Source organism: Acipenser ruthenus, chromosome 3 (genome assembly GCF_902713425.1).
Source record: "Acipenser ruthenus chromosome 3, fAciRut3.2 maternal haplotype, whole genome shotgun sequence".
NCBI lineage: Eukaryota > Metazoa > Chordata > Actinopteri > Acipenseriformes > Acipenseridae > Acipenser > Acipenser ruthenus.
The window spans coordinates 26,095,617-26,119,096 of record NC_081191.1 but is presented as its reverse complement, the minus strand read 5'-3'; the positions used below and the strand labels follow the sequence as shown (position 1 = coordinate 26,119,096).

The following is a 23,480-nucleotide window of genomic DNA, read 5'->3' as shown; positions in this document are numbered from 1 at the left end:
CTCATTGAAAACCTTCTCAAACATCTTTATTACAAGTCAGTCAAGGGGACTTGGTATATATAAGCTGCTTCTCTTCAGTTCAAGTTCAAGTTACTCACACAATACTTGCTTAAGTCACCAACATGTTATTTCTTAGATCTAGGGCTGCTTTGCATTTCATTGTACCAGACAGTGTCTTGGATAAATTCAAAGCCACTTGTAAATATTGTAAACAAGAAGTTGGCATCTCAATGAAATCTCCCTCAAACCTCCTAGTGCATCACAGGCGAAGTGCTTGTTACACACTATTCTTGAGGGTCTTTAAAACACACAGTGGAAAATAATAGGCCATACTGAACATTTTTATAAATATATTTGAATATTTATAAATAATCACAACAATATTATTTTAAATATTTAATTATTTAGAATCATATAAAATACATTTGAAATAATTAAATACAATCTATATTTATCCCAGGTCTGTTTACCATACTGTATGACTCATTTAAATAGGTTATTAGGAGACATACAAAACGATTACACTACATGGTAAGATTCACTGGAAATATTTTAGCCGTATGTACTTTGACATACCCAGCATTTGCCCCATTTAATGTAACTAACCGAGTTGCTTCAGTACCATGTGGACACAATGGTCTAGATTCTAAAAGCTATTCGATCCATAGAATAATTGTTTCAAAAAGGAGAGGGGCACACAACAAACAAACCTCAAATAAACAGCTCATTTACCCATGAAGTACAACATTACATTTTCTTTGAAAAAATCAGAACTAGCTGTATTTATGTAATTTGATAAATTACATTTTGCGTTTAACACAATTATAGTAAGTTATCATAACAATATAGTTGGATACAATTAAAAAAAACAAAAAAAAAACAGGTAGATGCCAATTAAATAGGCTCCACAAATTACGAAGTAGCTTGTCCTCAAATGAGGACAAAGGCACTTAATGGGTTAATACTGGGGCTTGCCCGACGTCTTAAGCTGTTTTTGTTTGAGGAATGTAATTTGGTTTTTTTTTCCCCCATGTAGACGATTATTCTTTTCATGCATAACACTAATGCACTTTAAGCAACTTCCTGACAAATAGCAGTCTAATATCTTCAAAATATATAGAGAGAGATCATTTTAGAGGTTTGTCCATATCTGTTTGTAAAAGGTTGCATGAATCCTTGCCTCTCCATCCACTTTCTTCACTTTTCTGGTATGCCTCCAAAATACCAGACTCCCAAATAAACAAGGGCGCAAATACAGTGATACAGTCAATACTGCTGTTACTTACACTCGGTTTGTGGGATGGGACTTTTGAGATGTTTCCCCTAGGAAATCAGCGCTGTAACTCAGACTGGTAGGCAACCACTTATCAAGTGACTGCTGGTATCACAACAATGTTTAAAACTTTTGGAATGTAATGTTTAAAACCTTTATGTAAGAGGCAAAAAATAATGAAATAATGATCTTTGAAGAATTAATGGCATCTGCAGTGACAGATTAACTTTGGTGTCTTGTATCATCTTTTATCCAATGTATCTTCCCTTAGGCACATCATTCTTTAAGAATTACTATAGATTATGGTTAATCTGTAATTGCTAGTTGACAGTGAGAGTGCTTCAGTCAGTACCATAGGACTGTAATGACTATACAGTAGTCACCTGCTAAGAGAATACCCCTCGGGAAGCAAGCAAAGTGTTCTTCTAGCCAAAGTGTTCTCTAAGATGGAGTTAGCTACCAGACACAATATGAATCAATCAATAAATAAATATGTATTACTTGTCATGACGCATGTGCATCAACATGTGAAATGAACAGAATAAGTAAAAGCAATAGGCAAGTGTATGTTAATAAACTATAATAATAAAGTAACAGACAAACTAATGTTAATAAACTAACTGTCAAACTAAATCCACAGAGCACCCCTACACACATCACAAAATGCAGCAGCAACATACAAGACATGCACATTATTTAACAGAATGTTGAAGCTACTCACCAGAATGGGAAACACCAAATTGCATTTTGACTTGTGTCTGATTACAGGTTTTTTTTCCAAGAGCTCGAACAATTTCCAACTTTTTGTAGCAAGAGAAACAGCAACACATTTTGCTGTTTGTTTACATACCATTTTGTAGCAATGAGGTGCACTCATGGAAATCAGAATACAAAACAAGTCAATGGTATCATGGTGGTTCTGGAAAGATTGAACAAACCAATCGGTGTGCCTCAAGACACTCTCGCGATGACAAGTTGCTTTTGAAAAGACTGAATAAACCATTTTAATTTAAGCTTGATGAGTTACAAAATTGGTGCCAAGAGTTATCAGGTGCTATTGGTGCCAATAAGGTGTTCCTTTAAACAAAGTTCCTGTTCCTTTAACAGGAGCATTTACAATGGGAAAAATCTTTTTTACCACAAGGGTGTTCCCTTAGGCAAAGTGTTCCTATACGTGGAGACCAAGGTTCTTTTGGGAGATCATTTGAACTATAGAATTATAGGTATTTATGCATTGTAATGATATTATGATATTTCAGTTCCTTAGAGACCAATTAATTTAATGTTTTTAGCCGGGGATAAAAATGTTTTGGAAAGTTAATTTGGAACAAATAAACATATAGGCCTGTGGCAAAGTGGCTGCTGATTGAAAACAGGTGCAGAGGTGATGCAGTGCAGAAATAATCACAAGCCAGGAAACTATAATCCGTTTTGGAAAAGGGGTCTTTATTTTGTAATTCCCGGTCTGGCGACCAAACAATAAACCTCTGGCAATACAGACCAATGTGTAAAGCACGGACGTAACAATAATAAATGGTTTGCAGTCCAAATAATAAACAAATATCCGCCCCACAATAATACAGTACACGGTCACTAGTCCGGTTGCGTGCAGTAGTGCTCGTGGTGGGTGATAACAATTATAAAGTGACTGTGGTGTGGTGTTGTTCCGGGTAGTGCTGGCCCAAGACGACAGCTCCAGATACGTGCTAGCCGTCTAGTGATTCACAAGACAAAAGACAATTACTAACAGCAACAACAAACACAAAACACTCACAAATCCTTTTTCTCTTTTCCGTGTTTCTCCCGGTCCTTCCCGTTTCGCTCTCGCTAAAAACCAGGCCGAAGGAGTAGATTGCGATTCTCTGGCCCCTTTTATGCTATCACGCATGACCCCTTGGTAAACGAGTGCAGCTGTCTCTACAATCTGCAGCTGCTATGTCATTTCACTTCCGGGTCAATACGTTCCTGCAACGGAGTCTCGCCTTCTTCCAGGCTGACCGACTTCCCGGCCCTGGGAAAGAACTGTCAGACCAGCCCGTCCAAAGAACTCTACTTTCGCTGCTTAGCGCCCTCACAGGCCGGGAGGGAGATTTACAACCAAGATTCATTATATTTCTGTCACAAGGCCTACAAATGCTACAAACTACTGTACATTACACCATATTTGAAGTTAACGACATTTTTTTGGAACCAAAAGTATCATACTGTTGTGAGAGGTTACTTTCCGATGTAAAATGTTCTGCGTTTAAGAGCTCCAGCTAATCAATAAATAAAAAATGTGTCAGTAATTTGTAGACAAACTATGCTACAATTCTTAATATATACTGTAATAATGCATACTGATATCTGCAGCCCTTACACAAGGTACTGTAACACATCATCACATCTGCACTGTGCTTTGCAAAGTATAACAGGAATGACCTACATTAGTTTAACCGTGTTTAGGAAGTCACACTAGGCCTGCACCCAGATTTTTTAGCAATAAATGGCCAATTACTGCATGTCCAACTCTTGATAATAAGCCTACTTATTCATTCTGTGATAAGTGCAATCAGTTTAGAGTATATTTAGCAGGGGCCTGATCGCTGGCACCTGCTCATTTCAATAATATTGGGTGCATGACTAGTCTAATTAGTAGGAACCAAATTTGTACCTACTGATAAATGTTTATTCATATTGCATCTACTGTTGTTGTTAGAACAGAGTAAGTATTCCATTACCTTTACCCCAGTGCTCGAATTATGGGACAAAAAGTAGGGGGGCCCTAAAATGTGAGATCAAATCAGACTTCACAAGGATATACAAACTCCAGTATGTAAATCACAATATTCTAGGACACAAAAGGCTATTATCAGAAAATAAACATATTTGTCATGTTTGTTGGATTTATTTATTTATGGTTTTTTTTTTTTTGCTTTCAAAGAAACAAAGTCCACAGCAACAAGATTTCTAGCCTTCCTGGTGATAAGCAAGGGGGCCAAAACAAGGCCCCCCAGGCACCTTTTGAATAAGACAGAAGTACGATATCCCTTAAAATAAGTGAACTCCCATATTATGAGCACTGCTTGATCCGCAGGTCAAAGTATTCTTACTGTGAGTGTTGCAGATAACAATACAGGAGAGCAGTGTAAAGGTAAACATTACCACTCCACTACCATATTTCTTTTCTTTTTGTTTTGTAAGGCAGGCCATCTTTAACATAAGGTGTGGTAAAGGCACTTTTAACATTTCAATGTACAAACTTCTTTATCAAGAAACTGTGTTTTTCTTTTTTCTTTTGCAGCCTTGTTCTGCAGAATGGGTAGTCATGTAGGAAAACATGAAGCACAAAATGAAGTGTCTGAAAAGGTAAGAACTTACTGCTTTTTTATCTGATGATCACATCATTTATATGTACTTTATGTATTTTTGTTTGCGATCCATTTTTGTTCTCTGCTGATGGTCTCTGCTGATGGGCAAATTCTTGATTCTGTTGACAAAGCTGCCCTTCAATTACAAATCCTCACGCTCCAAAGTTCAGATGTCTTGAAGGCAACATTTAGGGAAGTGGGACTGGGCTCATTACGCTGACCAGTATGAGAATAGTTAGAATTTAGCCATCTTTCTATTAACAATGCTTGGATCAACTTATCTGTGTAAATCAGGTTTTTCAACAATTAACATTATAAAAAAAAACTTCACTGTAATCTGCTTACAGATGAGCATCTCCAGCAAATTCTTCTTTTTTTTTTTTTTTTACAATTTAATTGTGCAGATTTTTTTTATATATATGAATTAAAATCAACCAATAGAAGATCTGCATTTTCTCCGTGGCAGTCCAATCGTAAGTGAGCGGAGGCGGGACATAAACAGTTGATGGTCTTGAGTAGGTTTAACCAATGGGAGAGTCAAAGATCTGCCCCTGGTTTTGCAGCTGACCAATCATTATTGAGCAGAGGCGGGGCCAAAGTATGCTATGGAGGGCTGTGTAAGAATAGCTGTATTTAGCATGATATTGCTAATATTATAGAGACCGTTATTGAGAACTTCGAAGTAAGATTTAGAATGGCTTTTTACAAATTTAACCCTTTCAGGACCAAGCATTTTTCAGTGTAATGCTCCCCCAGGACCAGGTGTTTTTTGGCTGTAGTTGACTCTCTTCCTATAAAAATTAACTAAAAATATATTTTTTACAGTAGCATTTTGGAAATGTTGTCCTTTTTTCAGAACACTCTGGGGAATATTATAAAGTACTTCAGAAACCATACAATCATTTTTGAAGTATTTTTATTATGTATTCTGCTTAGAGATACATGTATAAAAACGTGTTATTCTATGACCCGTGGGACCTTACAATACTTCCTGAAGGTTTTATTGAAAAATATTGATGTTTTATTAACAAATTTTGTTTACGTAATATGCATTATACAAATCAAAAGATCAAATTTTGCATGTGAGTGACATGTAATGTGTGATTTATAGTATTCACACATTGTCAAACAGTTTCTGTTAATAGGAAGAAAAAGAAAAAAAAACACAGTGCGTGAACCTGTCTGACGAACCTTCAAAGGTTTAAAACAGTTTTCGAATCCCTGGCTAGCGAAAACGAACCTTCGGACACAGCCCTAATTATAACTGCCTTGATTTTGCACCAATCTTCATTGGGGCAGGCAGGGTGTCCTCTGCTCACCGCGCACCAGCGACCCCTGTAGTCTGGCCGGGCGTCTGCGGGCTTGACTGTAAGCTGCCCAGAGCTGTGTTGTCCTCCGACGCTGTAGCTCTGAGGTGGCTGCATGGTGAGTCTGCAGTGTGAAAAGAATCGGTCAGCTGACGGCACACGCTTCGGAGGACAGCATATGTTGGTCAGCGCGGGAGTGGTAGTGGTGAGCTGAGCCTAAAAATAATTGGATATTCTAAATTGGGAGAAAATAATACAAATAATTGGCGACTACTAAATTAAAAAAATAATTAAATAAATAATGCAGCAGCTGCGCTAGATTAATTATGAATACCTGTACAGAAGCAATATTCAAGACATGGACAAAATTATTTAACAGAATGTTGACGCAACTCACCAGAACGGAAAACACCAAATTGCTCGGCGACTTGCATCTGATTCAGGTTTTTTTCAAGAGCTTGAACAATTTCCAACTTTTTGTAGCAAGAGAAACAGCAGTGCATTTTGCCGTTTGTTTACATGCCATTTTGTAACAATGAGCTGCACTTGTGGAAATCGGAAGAAAAAAACGAGGCAATGGTAAGATTCTGGAAAGATTCGAATAAACCAATCAGTGTGCTTTAAGACACTCTCATGATGACAAGTCACTTTTGATAAGACTGAATAATGCTTATGAGGACCCTCTGTACTGTATGTGCATGCTAAGGTGTCCAGTGCAGCTGTAAATTAGTTTTGTAATGTATAAGCTGCAGTACAGCCACTAGTAGAGTCACAATCACCAGTCCTCACTCAGATTCAAACCTAGGCCTTCGAATGCAGTACCTCCATTAATATACACACTTTTCGAAATGTTAGAAGAAGACAACATATGCGCATAATCTTCTGTTGGGATTCTGATGAATTAACAAAGCGCCTTGTAATTTATTTGTGAAAGGAAGTCTTATTTGGTTGCAGCAGCTTCTAAATTGAAAACGTTATCAATGTTTAATAATAAAGGAGAGTCATTAAGGGAAGAAAGATTTGATGTCAGTACACAAACAAACTCGTAGAGAACTCATAAAACCACACGATGCAAAGAATGTGTTTAAGTTCTTTTAATGTGTAACCTTGTTTTCAATAGTCTGGTTAAATAAGTATGGCTTCCAATTGAATTTGTTTTTGTAAAAATGTAATTGGTTTTGCATGTTGTGGTGTTCAAAGCCTGTTTTGAAGAGGTGGTGGTTACATTTTGCAGAAGCAGGTGTTTACAGTAGAGTCATTTTTGACTTGTAAGCCAAGATGTGTATCAGGTGTTAAATTTTGTAAAACAAAACTTGCCACCTCCAAAGTGCCCGCAGACACTTGTTTTTGTTTCAGGGCATGTGACTAAAGCACCCTTCTGCCTCATGCTCATGCTTAAAGCAGTCTACCACAGGATGCACACACCCCTAGCCCCCACCACCTCACAAAAGTCACCTACACCACTTACACCTTTTTAAATATCTTTCAAAATGAGTGAAAGTTAAGGCTGAAAGATTTTATCATTGCTTTGGTCACTATTTTTTTTTCTATATCATTTTTTTCTAGTATTTTGTTATTTAACAACATTAGCTATTGGTCTTTGGTCTTAACCCTGATGACATCTTTTAGCGAGCTGATAACTGGCAAGAGTTGAATGAACATAACAATCACTTTTACAGTCAATCATTTATCTCTTTCACCAGCTCTTTTACAAGAATGACACTGTCTGAACCAGCCTGACCAACTGAAAACCAACTGGCTCTGACTAGGATAGACAAGTGTTAGTCATTGCTGGGATTTACAAAAGGCTTCTTTTAATAAGAACACAGTATAGACTAGTGCCTCCTTTTTTACCACTGATGCATTTTTAAAAACAGCTGAACAATTTTCACCAAAATTAACAGCAGTAATTAACGGTACATTTGGAGATGTGGAATATTCAGTAGTAAACAGAAGTAGTACATGGCTGAAAACTACTAAATATATTAAAATGACACCGGATAACAAAATATAAATAGCAGAGGACTGTAGTCAGATTTTACATTCTAGAGTTGTGGAGATAATCTGATGTTCGGTTTGCGTCCACGATGCGACAAATCAAAAGCCATTTGTGTTCAGATTTATTTTTAAATCAGCTGCAACACCGCAGCGCTCCATTGCTGTAGAACTTAACCTTAATTCAGCCCAGACACAGAGGAGAAAAAAACGTGCACAGGAGTGACCATCGATAGTAAAACAATTGAATGCATGAAAGGATTGATACATAATCCCAGCCTTAGTACAATGGGTCCCATGGTAGGCACAGTCACTGATACCGCAGTGCACAGAGGGTTACCAGTCAGTTACTGTGGAAAACTTTTTTTAAAAACATGCGTCAACTACACTTGTGAAAAATCCCTCAAATACCACCAGGTGGTGCGTTTTGCTTTAACTTTTTTAAATACTATGTAATATAATATATTGGTGGGAGAAAGAAATAGGTACAATTAAATTAAACCTAAATATAACATAAAAGCAACATCAGATTTAGTGTTACTTATATTGGCTAATATTTATTATGTTAATACTATACTGTATGTTACATTGCTGCAATACCTATCGTGAGGTCAGCGCTGTGTTATTATTATTATTATTATTATTATTATTATTATTATTATTTATTTCTTAGCAGACGCCCTTATCCAGGGCGACTTACAATCGTAAGCAAATACATGTTGTAACATATAACAATGCGCAAGCCTACAGCAGTAAAGCTCATTATTTTATTATTATTATCACGTTCGTTTGCCTTAAATAGCTAAGCTAGAGCAAAATGTGAGGTTCCGGAGAGGTGTGGTGAGGAGATTCTATAGTCTTCTTGTTAAGTAGCCATAACAGTTTTTCAAGTTCAAATTTCATGCTGTGGTTTCGTCCGTTTTTGTATTTGTACGCAATGATCTGCCTAACCCTGCATCCAGTGTATATATGCTATGATCTTGTTTTTGTGAACTTTTGAATTGAGATATGGCCTACAGTAAAATATATATCAAAGTTAGTATACTACAACTACAACTACAATGACTAATAATAATATGCAAATATTAATCCCTCTCATCATTAGTTTCCTGATCAATTTATTTCAAATATGACAAAAAGGAAACAAAATAATCTCTGTTAGCCCTTTATCATCAAGCCGTTATTGTTTCTTTTTGAATGTCTATCTGGGCAAAGTGTATACATTCTCATTTTATTGTATTATTACTTTTGTATTCCGTTGTATCTAAATATAGGTGTGCTATATTAAATGCATCATAAACTGCTGATGCTATAAAATTGGTCACAAACAAAAAAGCAATTTTGAGCCCTTTTATAACTGGTTTTGTAAAAACACTTTTATTTTCCTTTACCAAAACATAATGCACTTTGGAATATAGACACACATGGTTGGGAATAAAACTTATTGTGTGGAGGAATTAAAGATGATGAGCTACTCTTCTCGGCATTCCATGGGGAGCAGATGGGGGATTGTATACTTTCTGGGCTCATGGGTCAGACTGGGATGGGCGAGGTACTATATATGTTTTATTTTACCTGGGTTAGGCTGGGGTGGGCGAGGTACTGTATATATGTTTTATTTTACCTGGGTCAGACTGGGGTGGGCGAGGTACTATATATGTTTTATTTTACCTGGGTCAGGCTGGGGTGGGGGAGGTGCTGTATATATGTTTTATTTTACCTGGGTCAGACTGGGGTGGGCGAGGTACTATATATGTTTTATTTTACCTGGGTCAGGCTGGGGTGGGTGAGGTACTGTATATATGTTTTATTTTACCTGGGTCAGGCTGGGGTGGGTGAGGTACTGTATATATGTTTTATTTTACCTGGGTCAGGCTGGGGTGGGGGAGGTGCTGTATATATGTTTTATTTTACCTGGGTCAGGCTGGGGTGGGCGAGGTGCTGTATATATGTTTTATTTTACCTGGGTCAGGCTGGGGTGGGGGAGGTGCTGTATATATGTTTTATTTTACCTGGGTCAGACTGGGGTGGGCGAGGTACTATATATGTTTTATTTTACCTGGGTTAGGCTGGGGTGGGCGAGGTACTGTATATATGTTTTATTTTACCTGGGTCAGGCTGGGGTGGGGGAGGTGCTGTATATATGTTTTATTTTACCTGGGTCAGGCTGGGGTGGGGGAGGTGTTGTATATATGTTTTATTTTACCTGGGTCAGGCTGTGGTGGGCGAGGTACTGTATATGTTTTATTTTACCTGGGTTAGGCTGTGGTGGGCGAGGTACTATATATGTTTTATTTTACCTGGGTCAGGCTGGGGTGGGGGAGGTGTTGTATATATGTTTTATTTTACCTGGGTCAGGCTGTGATGGGGAATGGTTTCGGTACTTGTATATCTGAATAGAAATGGTTAAAAAGTACTGCACTGGTCATTACATAATACAGATTTGTATGCAATTTGTATATAAGTTTATTCTTTTGTGTATTGCAACATTGTACCAGCCATTGTCATTTTAAAATGTTGCATCCGATTTGAATTGAAACATTGTATTTCAACCACGGTATCTCTAATTGTTATCTGACACAAAAAAGGGTATTACAGTACTCTGGTTTGAAAAGAGGCTGTTAATGGCACAGAAATTAAAAGACACCACGGAATAACAGAGAAGCAGCTGTGTGTTATACATTTTATAAAGCAATACAAAACGTTTGTGCAAATTGGCATCCACATTTACAGTATTTAGCTTCCCAAAACAACACATAACTAATCACATTCTTTCTCTTGGCTACAATGTATTCTACCGTAGATAAGAATAGTAGCTAGTGCAACATAAGGTACCAAATAAAACAGATGGTAACCTATGCTAGTGTTTATTTTCTGTATGTTGGGAATGGAGCAACGCCCAAATATTTTACACACACACACACACACACACATACATATATGTTTTGTGTGTGTGTGTGTGTGTGTGTTACAAACGTTTTGTAATGTATAAGCTGCAGTACTGCCACTATTAAGTCACAATCACCAGTCCTTACTCAGATTCAAACCTACGCCTTTGAATGCAGTACCTCCATTAATTTGAACACTTTTCGAAATGTTAGAAGAAGACAACATATGTGTATAATCTTCTGAATTAACAAAGCGTCTTGTGTGGTCCAGTGGTTAATGAAAGGGGCTTGTAACCAGGAGGTCCCCGGTTCAAATCCCACCCTGAGCAAGTCACTTAACCTCCTTGTGGTCCGTCTTTCAGGTGAGACGTAATTGTAAGTGACTCTGCAGCTGATGTATAGTTTACACACCCTAGTCTCTGTAAGTCGCCTTGGATAAAGGCGTCTACTAAATAAACAAATAATAATTTATTCGTGAAAGGAAGGCTCATTGGTTGCAGCAGCTTCTAAATTGAAAACATTATCAATGTTTAATAATGAAGGAGAGTCATAAGGGAAGAAAGATTTGATGTCAGTACACAAACAAACCCGTAGAGAACTCATAAAACCACACGATGCAAAGAATGTGTTTAAGTTATTTTAATGTGCAACCTTGTTTCAATAGTCTGGTTCATTTTTAAATAAGTATGGCTTCCAATTGAATTTGTTTTTGTAAAAATGTAATTGGTTTTGCATGTTGTGGTGTTCAAAGCCTGTTTTGAAGAGGTGGTGGTTACATTTTGCGGAAGCAGATGTTACAGTAGAGTCATTTTTGACTTGTAAGTCAAGATGTGTCAATTTATACAACAAACACTTCAAAGGTTAATAAAGTATCTCAAACACTGTATATAATAATGAAAACCAAGAACAATTGTCAAATATTTGCCATTTTATTTATATAAATGTCTTTTGTCTCATTAATCCTCACCCCAAATTAGATTTGGTAAAATCAATAAATACATAAATAAATAGTTCCATGAAACAAAGGCTAAACTTGCAAAAATAGCCACTGTTACTGTATGAAAGTTCCTAATTCCAGTTATACACATAGAAACTCATTGAGATTACTTACAGACAATACGCTTCAGGTATGTGAACTGCACAGCAATAACAGGTAAGATTACTGTTCAAAATCACACCACCTTGCAATCTAAAATAATACAAATAGTGAGGATTTTAAACTACAGATTAATGACATCTCTAACATTTTAAAAGTGCATTTCCCATGAATGTAAATAATAATAAAAAGGTATTACAAACTTGTAACAGTGGGATACATTTTACAGGAAACAGTGTAATTGAAATGGCCATATAAGCAACACAAATTTAAATATTTTAAATTGTTTATAAACCATATGGAGCTGTAGAACTTAACGGGAGATTAAATATATATTTGACAGTGCCTGGATCGCTTGCAAATACTTACTTGCATGAATAGACAACAATTTAACTCTCTGAACCATTCAGCTCGATAGAAGTCTTTACTAATGAGCAGTATTAATCTTTACTAATGAGTAGTATGAAACTTGGTGAAAAGAATTGCATCTGTTGATTTGAATACTTGCATAAATAGTATAAAGTACAGTACAATTTAGAGTTGTTATCATGTTGCACCAATTGCTGACCAAAAGGAAACGTTGTTTTTCAGATACTGGGATTTATTGAAAAGCTGTCTGACGCAGGAAGTATTGGTTTTACAGTTCAAGCTGCACCGTACGATAACAAGATATACCGTGACGTGCCTCGAGGTACCGCGGCTTTACCGTGGTACTGGGGAGATTTTCCATGGGACCCACTGTACAATATCTAGATGTTGTACATCATGATACCTAGCACATTTATTTTTTTTATAAATAAATAAAAAGATTGTCAGCATTAAATAAAGTGGATTAAAAAAAAATACAGATACTACTGTGAAGGATAAAGTGGTCCATTTTCCTTGGTACCCAGATGAATGGTGCTATTATAGGAATTACTGGTACAGTGTGTAACTAAATACCCTATTACTGTCCAGATCTCCATGCAGCAGTAATGAAATCAAGATTGCATACAGATAGAGAACAAGCCTTAACGTTAGGTCATGTTAATAGAAACCAAATTCTCTGGGGTCTGAAAACAATACACAAACAGATGTTACATGGGGAAAAAAATTCAAGTTACTGTGTTTCCAGTAATCAAACTTGGAGGTTCCAGTAAGATACAGTCCCATGTTGGCCTAGACCTTTCTTTAACTGGTAACTACAGTTCACCAACAAAAGTTAATTAAGTACTATCCATGGGTCATTTATTTGGTCTAAGAAACAGACAAATGAAATCCATTTAACAAAAAGTCACACTTTTAGCAAAAGAAAACACCTTTGAAATATTTCATTGCTCAGATGTAATTTGGACACATGTGATGGGCACATTGCAGACAGATGGGATTTTTGCACAAGGAGCAGGCAGTGTTGTAATCAAGTCACAAAAATGGGGACTTGAGTCGAATCGAATCACTGGGGGGTCAAGTCGAGTCTTTGACATGCCAAGCTCGACAGAGTTTGGTCGAGTTGAGTCACATATATATATATATATATATTTATATATATATATAGTCACATATGCAAAATACCCCAGCAATGCAAATGAAAGTGTTTTTTTGTAACACGATGACAAAATCCACACAATTCTTCTTAAAAATTCATTGAAAACAGTACAGTACCATCCTCAACCTCCTTTCATCTGGCAATGTTGATTGTGCCTATTCCCAAAATCATGCTGCTGTGGCCTGGTCTGCCCATTTTCATTTTTATGAATGTATTCATTAAAAAAGCAAAGTGTTTTTAACCAAAGTAACTCTAAAACATCTATCCAGGATGCAAATCCTGATGTATTAAATTAGTCAAACATGTCTATGAGCTGATTAACTCAATTTGGGAATTCTGGAAAACAAAGATGACTGTGCAACAGCCTCAATGATCATCTGTACCGTGTGCTATAGTGCAAGTGACTGTAGAGTACAGGAATGTAAAAAAAAGTACTGTTATTAAAGCTCCAGACTGGGTTGTTCGTGTGTTCATTTCTTGCACAATGCATTATTAAGTTAAATTTTGTGTACAAAACATTTTTATAAGTTTATAAGCTTTTACATGAGTTTGGATTCACAAGTGGTAGTTTGGATTTTAGCAAAATATGGCTCTTTTGCCAGTTCTATTTTGTTTTCTAAAACAATTATTTTTTTTAAACATAGTATAACGTTAGATCAATATATATTAAATCAGACAAAAATCGGCAGAAACCAGCCCAGCAAGATCATCACCATACAACTGGCGCTGACTTGACATGAAACAGCTAGAGGGCAGGGATGCAAAATGTTATTTTTTTTTACAAAACACTGCATTAAGAGACTTAGGGCCATATTTACTATTATCAGGATGGTGAGTATTTGGTTAAATGCGTTGTATCTTTCTGTATTTTGCTACCCTGCTGGATGTGCAGTGAGCGGGTGCGTGTAGCAATAGAGCACTGAGCATTTGTAATAGCGAGCCACCTGATGGGTGGGGGGTTCACTTTGCTTACCGTAGTTCCGTGACTGATCATACTAATTCCCTGTGAAGAAGGGGGTTAGTTAAAAAAAGTAAAATAAAAGACTGTTTCAAAGGTGGACCCACAACAGCAACATGAACAACAACAGCAGCATGTAAAAACAATAGTGGCACTTTCATTAGTGCCTGTGTGCACTGCAATAAAACCTTTATAACTGTTCTATTGTTTAATACTATTTCTAAGGCTAGCCTGTATCATTATTGAAAGAGCTCTGTCAATTTTCATTAGTCATTTTGGTACAAACAAGTTGACAGTCAATGTGACGGCCACAGATACTGTTCACTGTAATTCAATGAAACGGCGACACTTGGTGCTGATTCAGAGTACTGCAATGGAGCTGGTCTCTTCTGATACCATACAATGCTAAATAGCTGTATATAACCTGGTATATTCCAGTGGTTCCGGAACTGTTAACTTGCAGGACTTGATTGCTTGCACCGTGCGGCAAAATGCTGGGACTTGGTGCTGGTGTCTATACGGGGGTCACCAGGGACTGTTTACGTGAACCCCATGCAGCAGGGCTCTGATTGCGTGAGGAACGTGGTAATCTATTACATTGTTAGTTAAAGGTCAGTAGGCACGGATTGGCCAAGCCTCACGTAACTTGTAGCTTTGTGTTTCTATATCTGTGTCTGGGGGGATTAAAGAGGTGTGTGGATTCAGAGAGTGGAGAATCACGTGCTGTGAGCTGTGTTACTTGCTGTGAACCTGCTGCTGCAAAAGAGCCTGACAGCTATTGACCTGTGCTTCTGTGACTGTATTTTTTAATATGATCTACAACTGTACATCTTATACTTATTATTATTGTTAGTTTACATTTTGTTTCAGTTATTTATATATTTTTCTATTTATCCAAGAATGTATATAAAAACAGTATAAACCATGGTATCAGCAATAATTGATTCTTTTTCCATTACATTTCAAGAGGCAATAAACCTTTGATCAATTGCATACTGTTTATCAAATCTAACCTTAGTGATTTTGAGAAAAGATAGTGGCCACCACTTCCTTGATTTTACTATGTACTGTATACCATGACACTTGACTTCCAGTATTGCATTTCAAACCAAAAACTCTCAATACCTTCATCTGCTGTTGTCGTAATGGAGAGGTTTTTGAGGCTTTTAGATATTACTGAATCATGCACTGATTTCTGAAACAAAGAATACATAAATCACTGACTCCCATCAGAAATGCAATTTATTTCAAGTGATATACAAGGTAATGCTAAAAAATACACAATCATGTTCTACAGAGGTTGACACTACCTGTAACATATAACCAATTGCTGCAGATGGTGTGCTTTGTAACAAATAATAAAGGTTATTTGTCAATATAAAAGCAATCTTTTTTTTTCCCAATTGAAAATGTTCATCTTTATGGGGACAGTATAGCAGGATCATTTGCCCAGCGATGAACCCAAGAAAACATATACAAGTCTTTACTGGTTATTTACCCCAAATTACATATAATGTGTTAATAATGAATTGCCTCAGGCCTACTCTGGAGGAACCACCCTATTACCTTTCATTTATAAACCCAAACTTGTCAGCTCCAGGAAATTATCTTGAGTGACAATAACTAGTACAGGCACATTCAGTAAAGAACGTGAAAAAGTGAATGTACAGGTTAAAATTATTTGTATGAAACTTGGAGTGTATGGAAATATAGCCAAATCCAATAGGAGAGTGTATGATACAAGTTTGATGATGTAAAATCAAGCTGGTGTGGGAGGTGTATTTTCAGCGTAGTAATGACTTGGCTTCTGTACTGATGTAACCCATGATATTAGCAATTATGAAAAGTTTGTGACAGGCAGTGTAAGTCAGTGTCTAGTGATTGGATTTAAAAAGTAACAGCCCTGTAATTAATGCAAGCCTCAACATACATCTCTCAAATAAGGAGATCAGTTATTTAGCAGCACCATTTTAGAAACACATACCATTTTAAGAGAGTTTATTTTCCATCACATATTAAAAGCTCTTATTTAGAGTGAATCTACCCCTGTATTTTCAGAACATCACTTACAGACCATAGATTATGCAGTACCTGCAGTCCTAAAATTAAGGCATCAGTACGCAATGGTACCCACAGGTGTAGATCCTTGCTACCTGACCCGAGCCCAACGGGACCCAACAATAAGTGTCGGGTTCGGGTTGGATGTAGTTTGTATAATGTAGTTTGGGCTTGGGTCGGGTCCTGCAGGCTTGTCTGTAAGCTGTAAGCTGCCCAGAACTGCGTTGTCCTCTGACGCTGTAGCTCTGAGGTGGCTGCATGGTGAGTCTGCAGTGTGAAAAAAAGTGGTCGGCTGACAGCACACGCTTCGGAGGACAGCATGTGTTCGTCTTTGCCTCTCCCGAGTCAGCGTAGGGGTGGTAGCGATGAGCTGAGCCTAAAAATAATTGGCTGTGCCAAATTGAGAGAAAATAATAAAATAATTACAGATTGCTAAATTAAAAATAAATAAATAAATAGATTGCCTAAAGAAATGACCATGATGGGGAACTGGTAAATCCTGGTTGGTCAGGGGGAAAAAAAAAGGTCCAACTGTACTAGCTGGAAAAGTGACAAGTAGCAATAAATATTTCAACTCACAAAGGTGCTTTAATGTTTTTTAAAAATCCAGGATTTTATCAGGTTTTTACTGGAAGCCCCACATGATAACATTGACTGCTAGCTAGTAGAAATGTATCCATGGTTACTGTAACTCACAGTATCAAGACTGCTGGTTGCCATGTGCAGTAGGTGAGGCCTTAAGATACTTTAGCTGGCCTTAAGCCAGTAGGGCTTCAGAAACACAGTGGGAGACATCAGTGTTAGCTGTATACCTTTCAGTAAAACATATCATTAATGTGTATGAATTAGGCACTGATGTTTCATCTTTTCATATCTAAATGAAAATAGAGGAGTTAAGGCATGGAAAATCCTCTGCCGGTGAAATAGAGAAATATGTAGCTTTGGATTAACTGCAGTGTAGAAACACATGGAATGTGGGCAGATAAATACTGTGGAGGGTGTATATTTTCAGGAGGGGCTATATCTTTAGAACAACCCAGTGCCCTGCTGTTTCACAGTTCTGTGTCTTTAAGTATTAGTCCACACAGATGTTTAGTACTCTTCTAGAACAGCCTGGTTCACTTCCCTGGATTCTGCAGTCCTATTTCTGACTTGCACTCTTGTTCTGTTTCTTTACATAACTAACATTCATTAGACTAATCTCTACATACAACTGTCATTCACTAGTGGCTGGTTTTTAAAATGAATTTATACTTGTTTTCAGATTGGACAATAAAGATTGTCAAAATATTACATCAGTTACACAAGTCTATTCCTTAAGAATTCTGGAACTTTTTAATTAATTGATAGTGCTTATGGATGAATTTTCTACCATACTGGAAGTATTTATGTGCCCCGAGCCACAGGCGAGAGGAAACTGCTGAGTTTTTATTTATTTTTTATGACTGGATTAACCTGGCTCTGTTATTGTTTTATTATTATTATTATTATTATTATTATTATTATTATTATTATTATTATTATTATTATTTCTGTCCTTGTTTGTTGAGTACCCTTAAAAATCATATACAAACCACAAACATCATTTATATTGCAAGAAAGGAAATGTATTTTTTTTTTAAGTAGCCTTTTAACTTAATTTGCCGTACATTGTTAGTGAATTGAAACGTCAAGCAGCTAGTTAAGCGAGCAGTCTGTGGAGTCTGAGCTTGTTATTACTGAAAAAGGAATGATAGATTGCATGCCATTCACAAATTGAGCAGTAATGAATTTTAAATACATTTATCATGTGTTTTTTTTTAAAATTTGCTAATAACAGTTTAGACATACCTTTACATAAAAGATAGCATAACTAACTGTACATTATTAGTTATACAGTTAGACTCAGTCTTGGGTCAGTGTTTAGAATTCTTCCTAACTCTTGCCTTTTATTCAGGTTGAATCAGAAGAACCAGGACCAAGCCAAACATCTGAACCAGAATTGGCTGATGATAATGAAGTGTTTGGTATGTAATACAATTGTGCTTTAAAAACTGATACCAATATTACATTGCACTGCAAATCCTTACCAAAGCATAAGTGTAGATACTTTACTACACTTTACTGATTGCAATGGAGTCGTTCCGGGTACTTGCAACTATGAGCTCCCCCTAATATGGTCGCCTTCCGGTTTCCACCTACCGTGTAGGCGGCTCATCGAGGAGGCAGCATACCACCATCCTTACACAGCGCCCTTTCTGGTTGGGAGGGAGATTTACAACATTGATCCTTTCTCTCTTTATCACATTACCTAATGAGCAAATTACATTAGTGCTAGGTTTTAAATTGTGAATTACAGAAAAAAAAAATTGACAGAGGACTGTGAATTATTAACCTATGGGGAAAATATTGGAGGTAGGTGACATTTATAGATGGCAATTAAACACCCGGATTCATGGTGTGAATGTATAAGTTTTTTCTTCCAAGTACATTGTTCTGACCTGAACAGTTCACAAAAACAGCCACATAGGAATAAAAGGATCAACCATAAATAGGATATCTCCAAGAAACAGCTGTAAAAAAATTATTTTAAAAAAAGGCATCTACAAAAAAGGATCAGCCTTATAAAGATGTGATCTTGAAATAGACAAATTAAACAAGACACAATTGTGACTAATTTGGACCTCCATTTTTATGTGTTCACTAGTTTTTAAAAGGTTAGTACCAGCTGTGTCTTGTTCAAGGTTAACCATATACAACTCACCCTTACAATCTATCACTGTACCTTTATATTTGTAACAAAGGGCATGTACAGTGCCTATAGAAAGTCTGCACCCCCTTTCAAAATGTTCACCTTTTGTTGCCTTATAGCCTGGAATTAAAATACATTAAAATAGTTTTTTTTTAATTTATCTACACATCCTACCCAACAACTTCCAAGTGAAAAAAAAAAATTCTAGAAAATTGTAGAAAATTAATTAACCCTTTGCGGTCCATTTATTAATCGCGCGTCAGGCACGCCAGGAATAATTAATTTTCACACGCGCAGTTAATTTTATACGCGCTGTTTAAAAGTATTTTTTTTCACAGTCAAACGGGTTTAAATGGCCCTGCATATCAACAAAGCACACACTAGGCATCTCCAGCCCCTCCCCAGCCTTTTGTTTGCTATAGCGTTCAGCTGTGTAAGAAATAAATAATAATAATAATAATAGTCGTACATACCGATCGATCATCTCCAGATCACTCGTTTTATCACCAAACTCCTCAATAATGCGATCAAAGTCATTATTTTATTACTATAACATCTGAAAAAAGCTCTGCAAATATCCATGATAGTCTCAGTGCGCTGACGCACTTAGCCAGCTTGTTTATTATGGACGCCCATTATCTGATACCTGATACCATGTATGACTATTCATGAAATACGCCTTTTTTTTTTTTTTTTTTTTTTTTTCCGACTTGTCTCGGCTCCTGTCGCTACCACTCGGCAATTGAATGGTTTTCTCGGCTTTTTCCGGAGAAAAAACGACTAAACACCCGTTTATTGCGTTGCTATAATGATGTCGGACCCAGTCCGACAAAGGACCTGTGAGGAATAATTGCAATGTCGGACCCAGTCCGACAATGGACCGCAAAGGGTTAAAAATAAAAACTGAAATAGCTTGGTTGTATAAGTGTCCACCCACCTTGTAATAGCAATCCTAAATTAGCTCAGGTGTAACCAATCGCCTTCAAAATCACACACCAAGTTAAGTGGCCTCCACCTGTGTTAAATTGTAGTGATTCACATGATTTCAGAATAAATTCAGCAGTTCCTATAGGGTAGTGCATTTCAAAGCAAAGACTCAACCATGAGCACCAAGGCGCTTTCAAAAGAACTCCGGGACAAAGTTGTTGAAAGGCACAGATCAGGGGATGGGTATAAAAAAATATCAAAGGCCTTGAATATCCCTTGGAGCACGGTCAAGATGATTATTAAGAAGTGGAAGGTGTATGGCACCACCAAGACCCTGCCTAGATCAGGCCGTCCCTCCAAACTGGATGACCGAGCAAGAAGGAGACTGATCAGAGAGGCTACTAAGAGGCCAATGACAACTTTGCAAGAGCTACAGGCTTTTATGGCCAAGACTGATAAAAAAAACACTCAGGAGATTCTGTAGCCATGTGGCAAAAAGTTTTGTGGTCTGATGAAACTAAAATGGAACTTTTTGGTCTAAATGCAAAGCGTTATGTTTGGCGCAAACCCAACATAGTGCATCACCCAAAGAACACCATCCCTACTGTGAAGCATGGTGGTGGCAGCATCATGTTATGGGGATGTTTCTCATCAGCAGGGACTGGGGCACTTGTCAGGATAGAAGGGAAAATGAATGGAGCAAAGAAAGCTGAAACTGGGACGGAAGTTCACCTTTCAGCATGACAACGACCCAAAGCACACAGCCAAAGCTACACTCGAGTGGCTAAGGAACAAAAAGGTAAATGTCCTTGAGTGGCCCAGTCAGAGCCCTGACCTAAATCCAATCGAAAATTTGTGGCATGACTTGAAGATTGCTGTCCATCAACGCTCCCCAAGGAACTTGACAGAGCTTGAACAGTTTTGTAAAGAAGAATGGTCAAATATTGCCAAATCTAGGTGTGCAAAGTTGGTAGAGACCTATCCCAACAGACTAACAGCTGTAATTGCTGCCAAAGGTGCTTCCACCAAGTATTAACTCAGGGGGGTGGAGACTTATCCAATTATGATCTTTCAGTTTTGTATTTTTAATACATTTTTTTCTTTCTCAATAAAAACTTTTTTTGCGCTTAACAGTGTGGGGTATGGTGTGTAGATAAGTGGAAAAAAATCATAATTTAAATGCATGAAACTCTGAGGCACTGACACAACAACATGTGAAAAAAGTTCAAGGGGGTGTAGACTTTCTATAGGCACTGTAAATCTGCCATTTGCACAAAGCCTTTGTCATCTAGTTAATTTGGTTGATTAATTCACCTGCTAGGACTTATTTGGTATTACTTTTGAGTCAACCAACAATAAAAGCTCTGACCTGCATTTCTTCTTGCCGGTTGGACACCTGCTCTGTAATGCTGCTTAGCTATGCTGTAGAAGTTGCTTACAGGATAATTCACTGTTTGAAACCACGGCCCTGTATCTCTCAAGTCCACATTTATTACAATCCCAAGAAAGGGGAAAAGTCCTTTGGGCCATTTTTTCTCAGATCTCAAATTATTTTTCAGTTACAGACACTTCAAAAGTGCAGGTTCATAATGCCAACCTGACTACCTGCATAATCAGTACAGTTAAACATTGGAAATCGTCTCAAGTAATTGTATGAATTATTATATACAAGGGAAGTAAATTTAGACTGGTGTGAAGAAAGAAACAAAGAGCGTGAAAGCACATTGAGGCTGTATGGTGAAGGCCAGTGAGCTTTTTGTAGGTCACACAGACCTCAGTTTAGGGTCGAGGTAACCATAACTCATCTTAATAATCTATCAGCATACATTTTTATTTTAACAAAGGATATGAAAATCTGTTATTTACATGGCACGAATCCTGCACCCTTTTGTGGAAAGGTTCAAATTCTTTATCTCTTTCATCCTGGTTCTTGTTTTAGTGATTCATTGTTAAGAGGAGTGGAAATGTGTGCATTTTAAGTTCACCATTGATATGTATAATTATTACAATAAAGTGTCATGCATGTCTTTTAATCTTAAAATAAATGCATACATTAATAAATAAGTAAAATGTGCTTGTTTTTACCACTAAAGGGCACTTCAGTTAATTGAATAACAATTTTGAATAACTAAAGCTACAGTACTTTTTGTTAGATTTAATTTCAACTGGTCAGATTTAGTTAAAAGCAGATACATGGTTTTATTATTTCATATTTAGTTAAAATCCATCATAATGGAAGTAGATATGTTTTTTGTTTTAGCTTTTTGGCTGTACAGTTCATCTGGAAAAAAAAAACAGTTAAAGTGAGATTTGGTTTGAGCTCCAGTGTTGCTTAATGAATTATACAAGTTTAACATGCTATATATTGCTGGGAAATGTAAGACTGCTGAAATAATAGTTTATGGAATTTGATAGTTATTTGACTTTGTTTTGCCTCTCATTAATGGGTTATTTGTATAATGTATCATTTTAGAATGATCACACAGCTTTGCCGAGTCGGATTTCTTGAAACAAAGGCTTAAGGAAGCTTGAGGCATTTTATATTGAAAGATGGTAACAGCTTGTTCTAACACAATTTATTGCAGTTTAGGTAGACAGAACCACTCACCCGAGATTCACAAAGCAACAGTGAATTTAGTGCTGTATAATGGAGTTTCTGCTGTATTTTTTTGTTAGTTTGATATAAGTCTCGATAAAACTACATTTTAGTGCAGGGTTAATTAAGAAAATCAAGAACTGGCCTCTCACTATTTATTTTTAGCCTCCTTCAATCAGGGTGCTAAGGTCAGGGATTTTACAATTTATTTTTTTTGTTTCATTTTATTTTATCAGTTTTTTTCCCCCAAGCCTTAGTTTAAATTCTCTTTGATCATCCTTTGTCTTCCTGTGCAATGACAGGCCCAGCAGCTCACCCTGGAGTTATTTGCATCTGTTCTAGCAGCCAGCATTTCAGTTGGCAGCTACATACTGTAAACCAATGCATCTCTTTTACTGTCTCTGTGGTGATGTTATAATTTTTGACTTACTCTTTGCAGTGAAACTTGATCAATACCATCAGTCGATCAACTTCCAGGTCTAGCGGGCTTCTATCAGACAGTATATTCCTGCTGGGATGTCGCAGCATCAACTGTGTGAATCAAACTTCAAAATCAATCCGCACAAGTGCTGGCTTTTTCATTTTGACTTGCTGTAATGAAAGCTCAGTTCACATCTATTGGACAGCAAATACTAAACAAAGACACAGTTGGTCCAAATGTAGGTTATTATCCACCAAAATCAGCCAATCAATACTTTGTACCACAAAAGCAATCAGTTCTGTATCCGCAACTGCCAAATCAGCCAATCACAACCTGTCAGCTCCACTGGAGCTCA

The 23,480-nt window shown here is 37.0% G+C and overlaps 1 pseudogene; it reads left to right on the top strand.

The window, feature by feature from the left end:
* The window catches only part of LOC117394757 (myelin basic protein-like), a 90,209-nt pseudogene that overhangs the window by 13,019 nt on the left and 53,710 nt on the right, over positions 1-23,480 (top strand).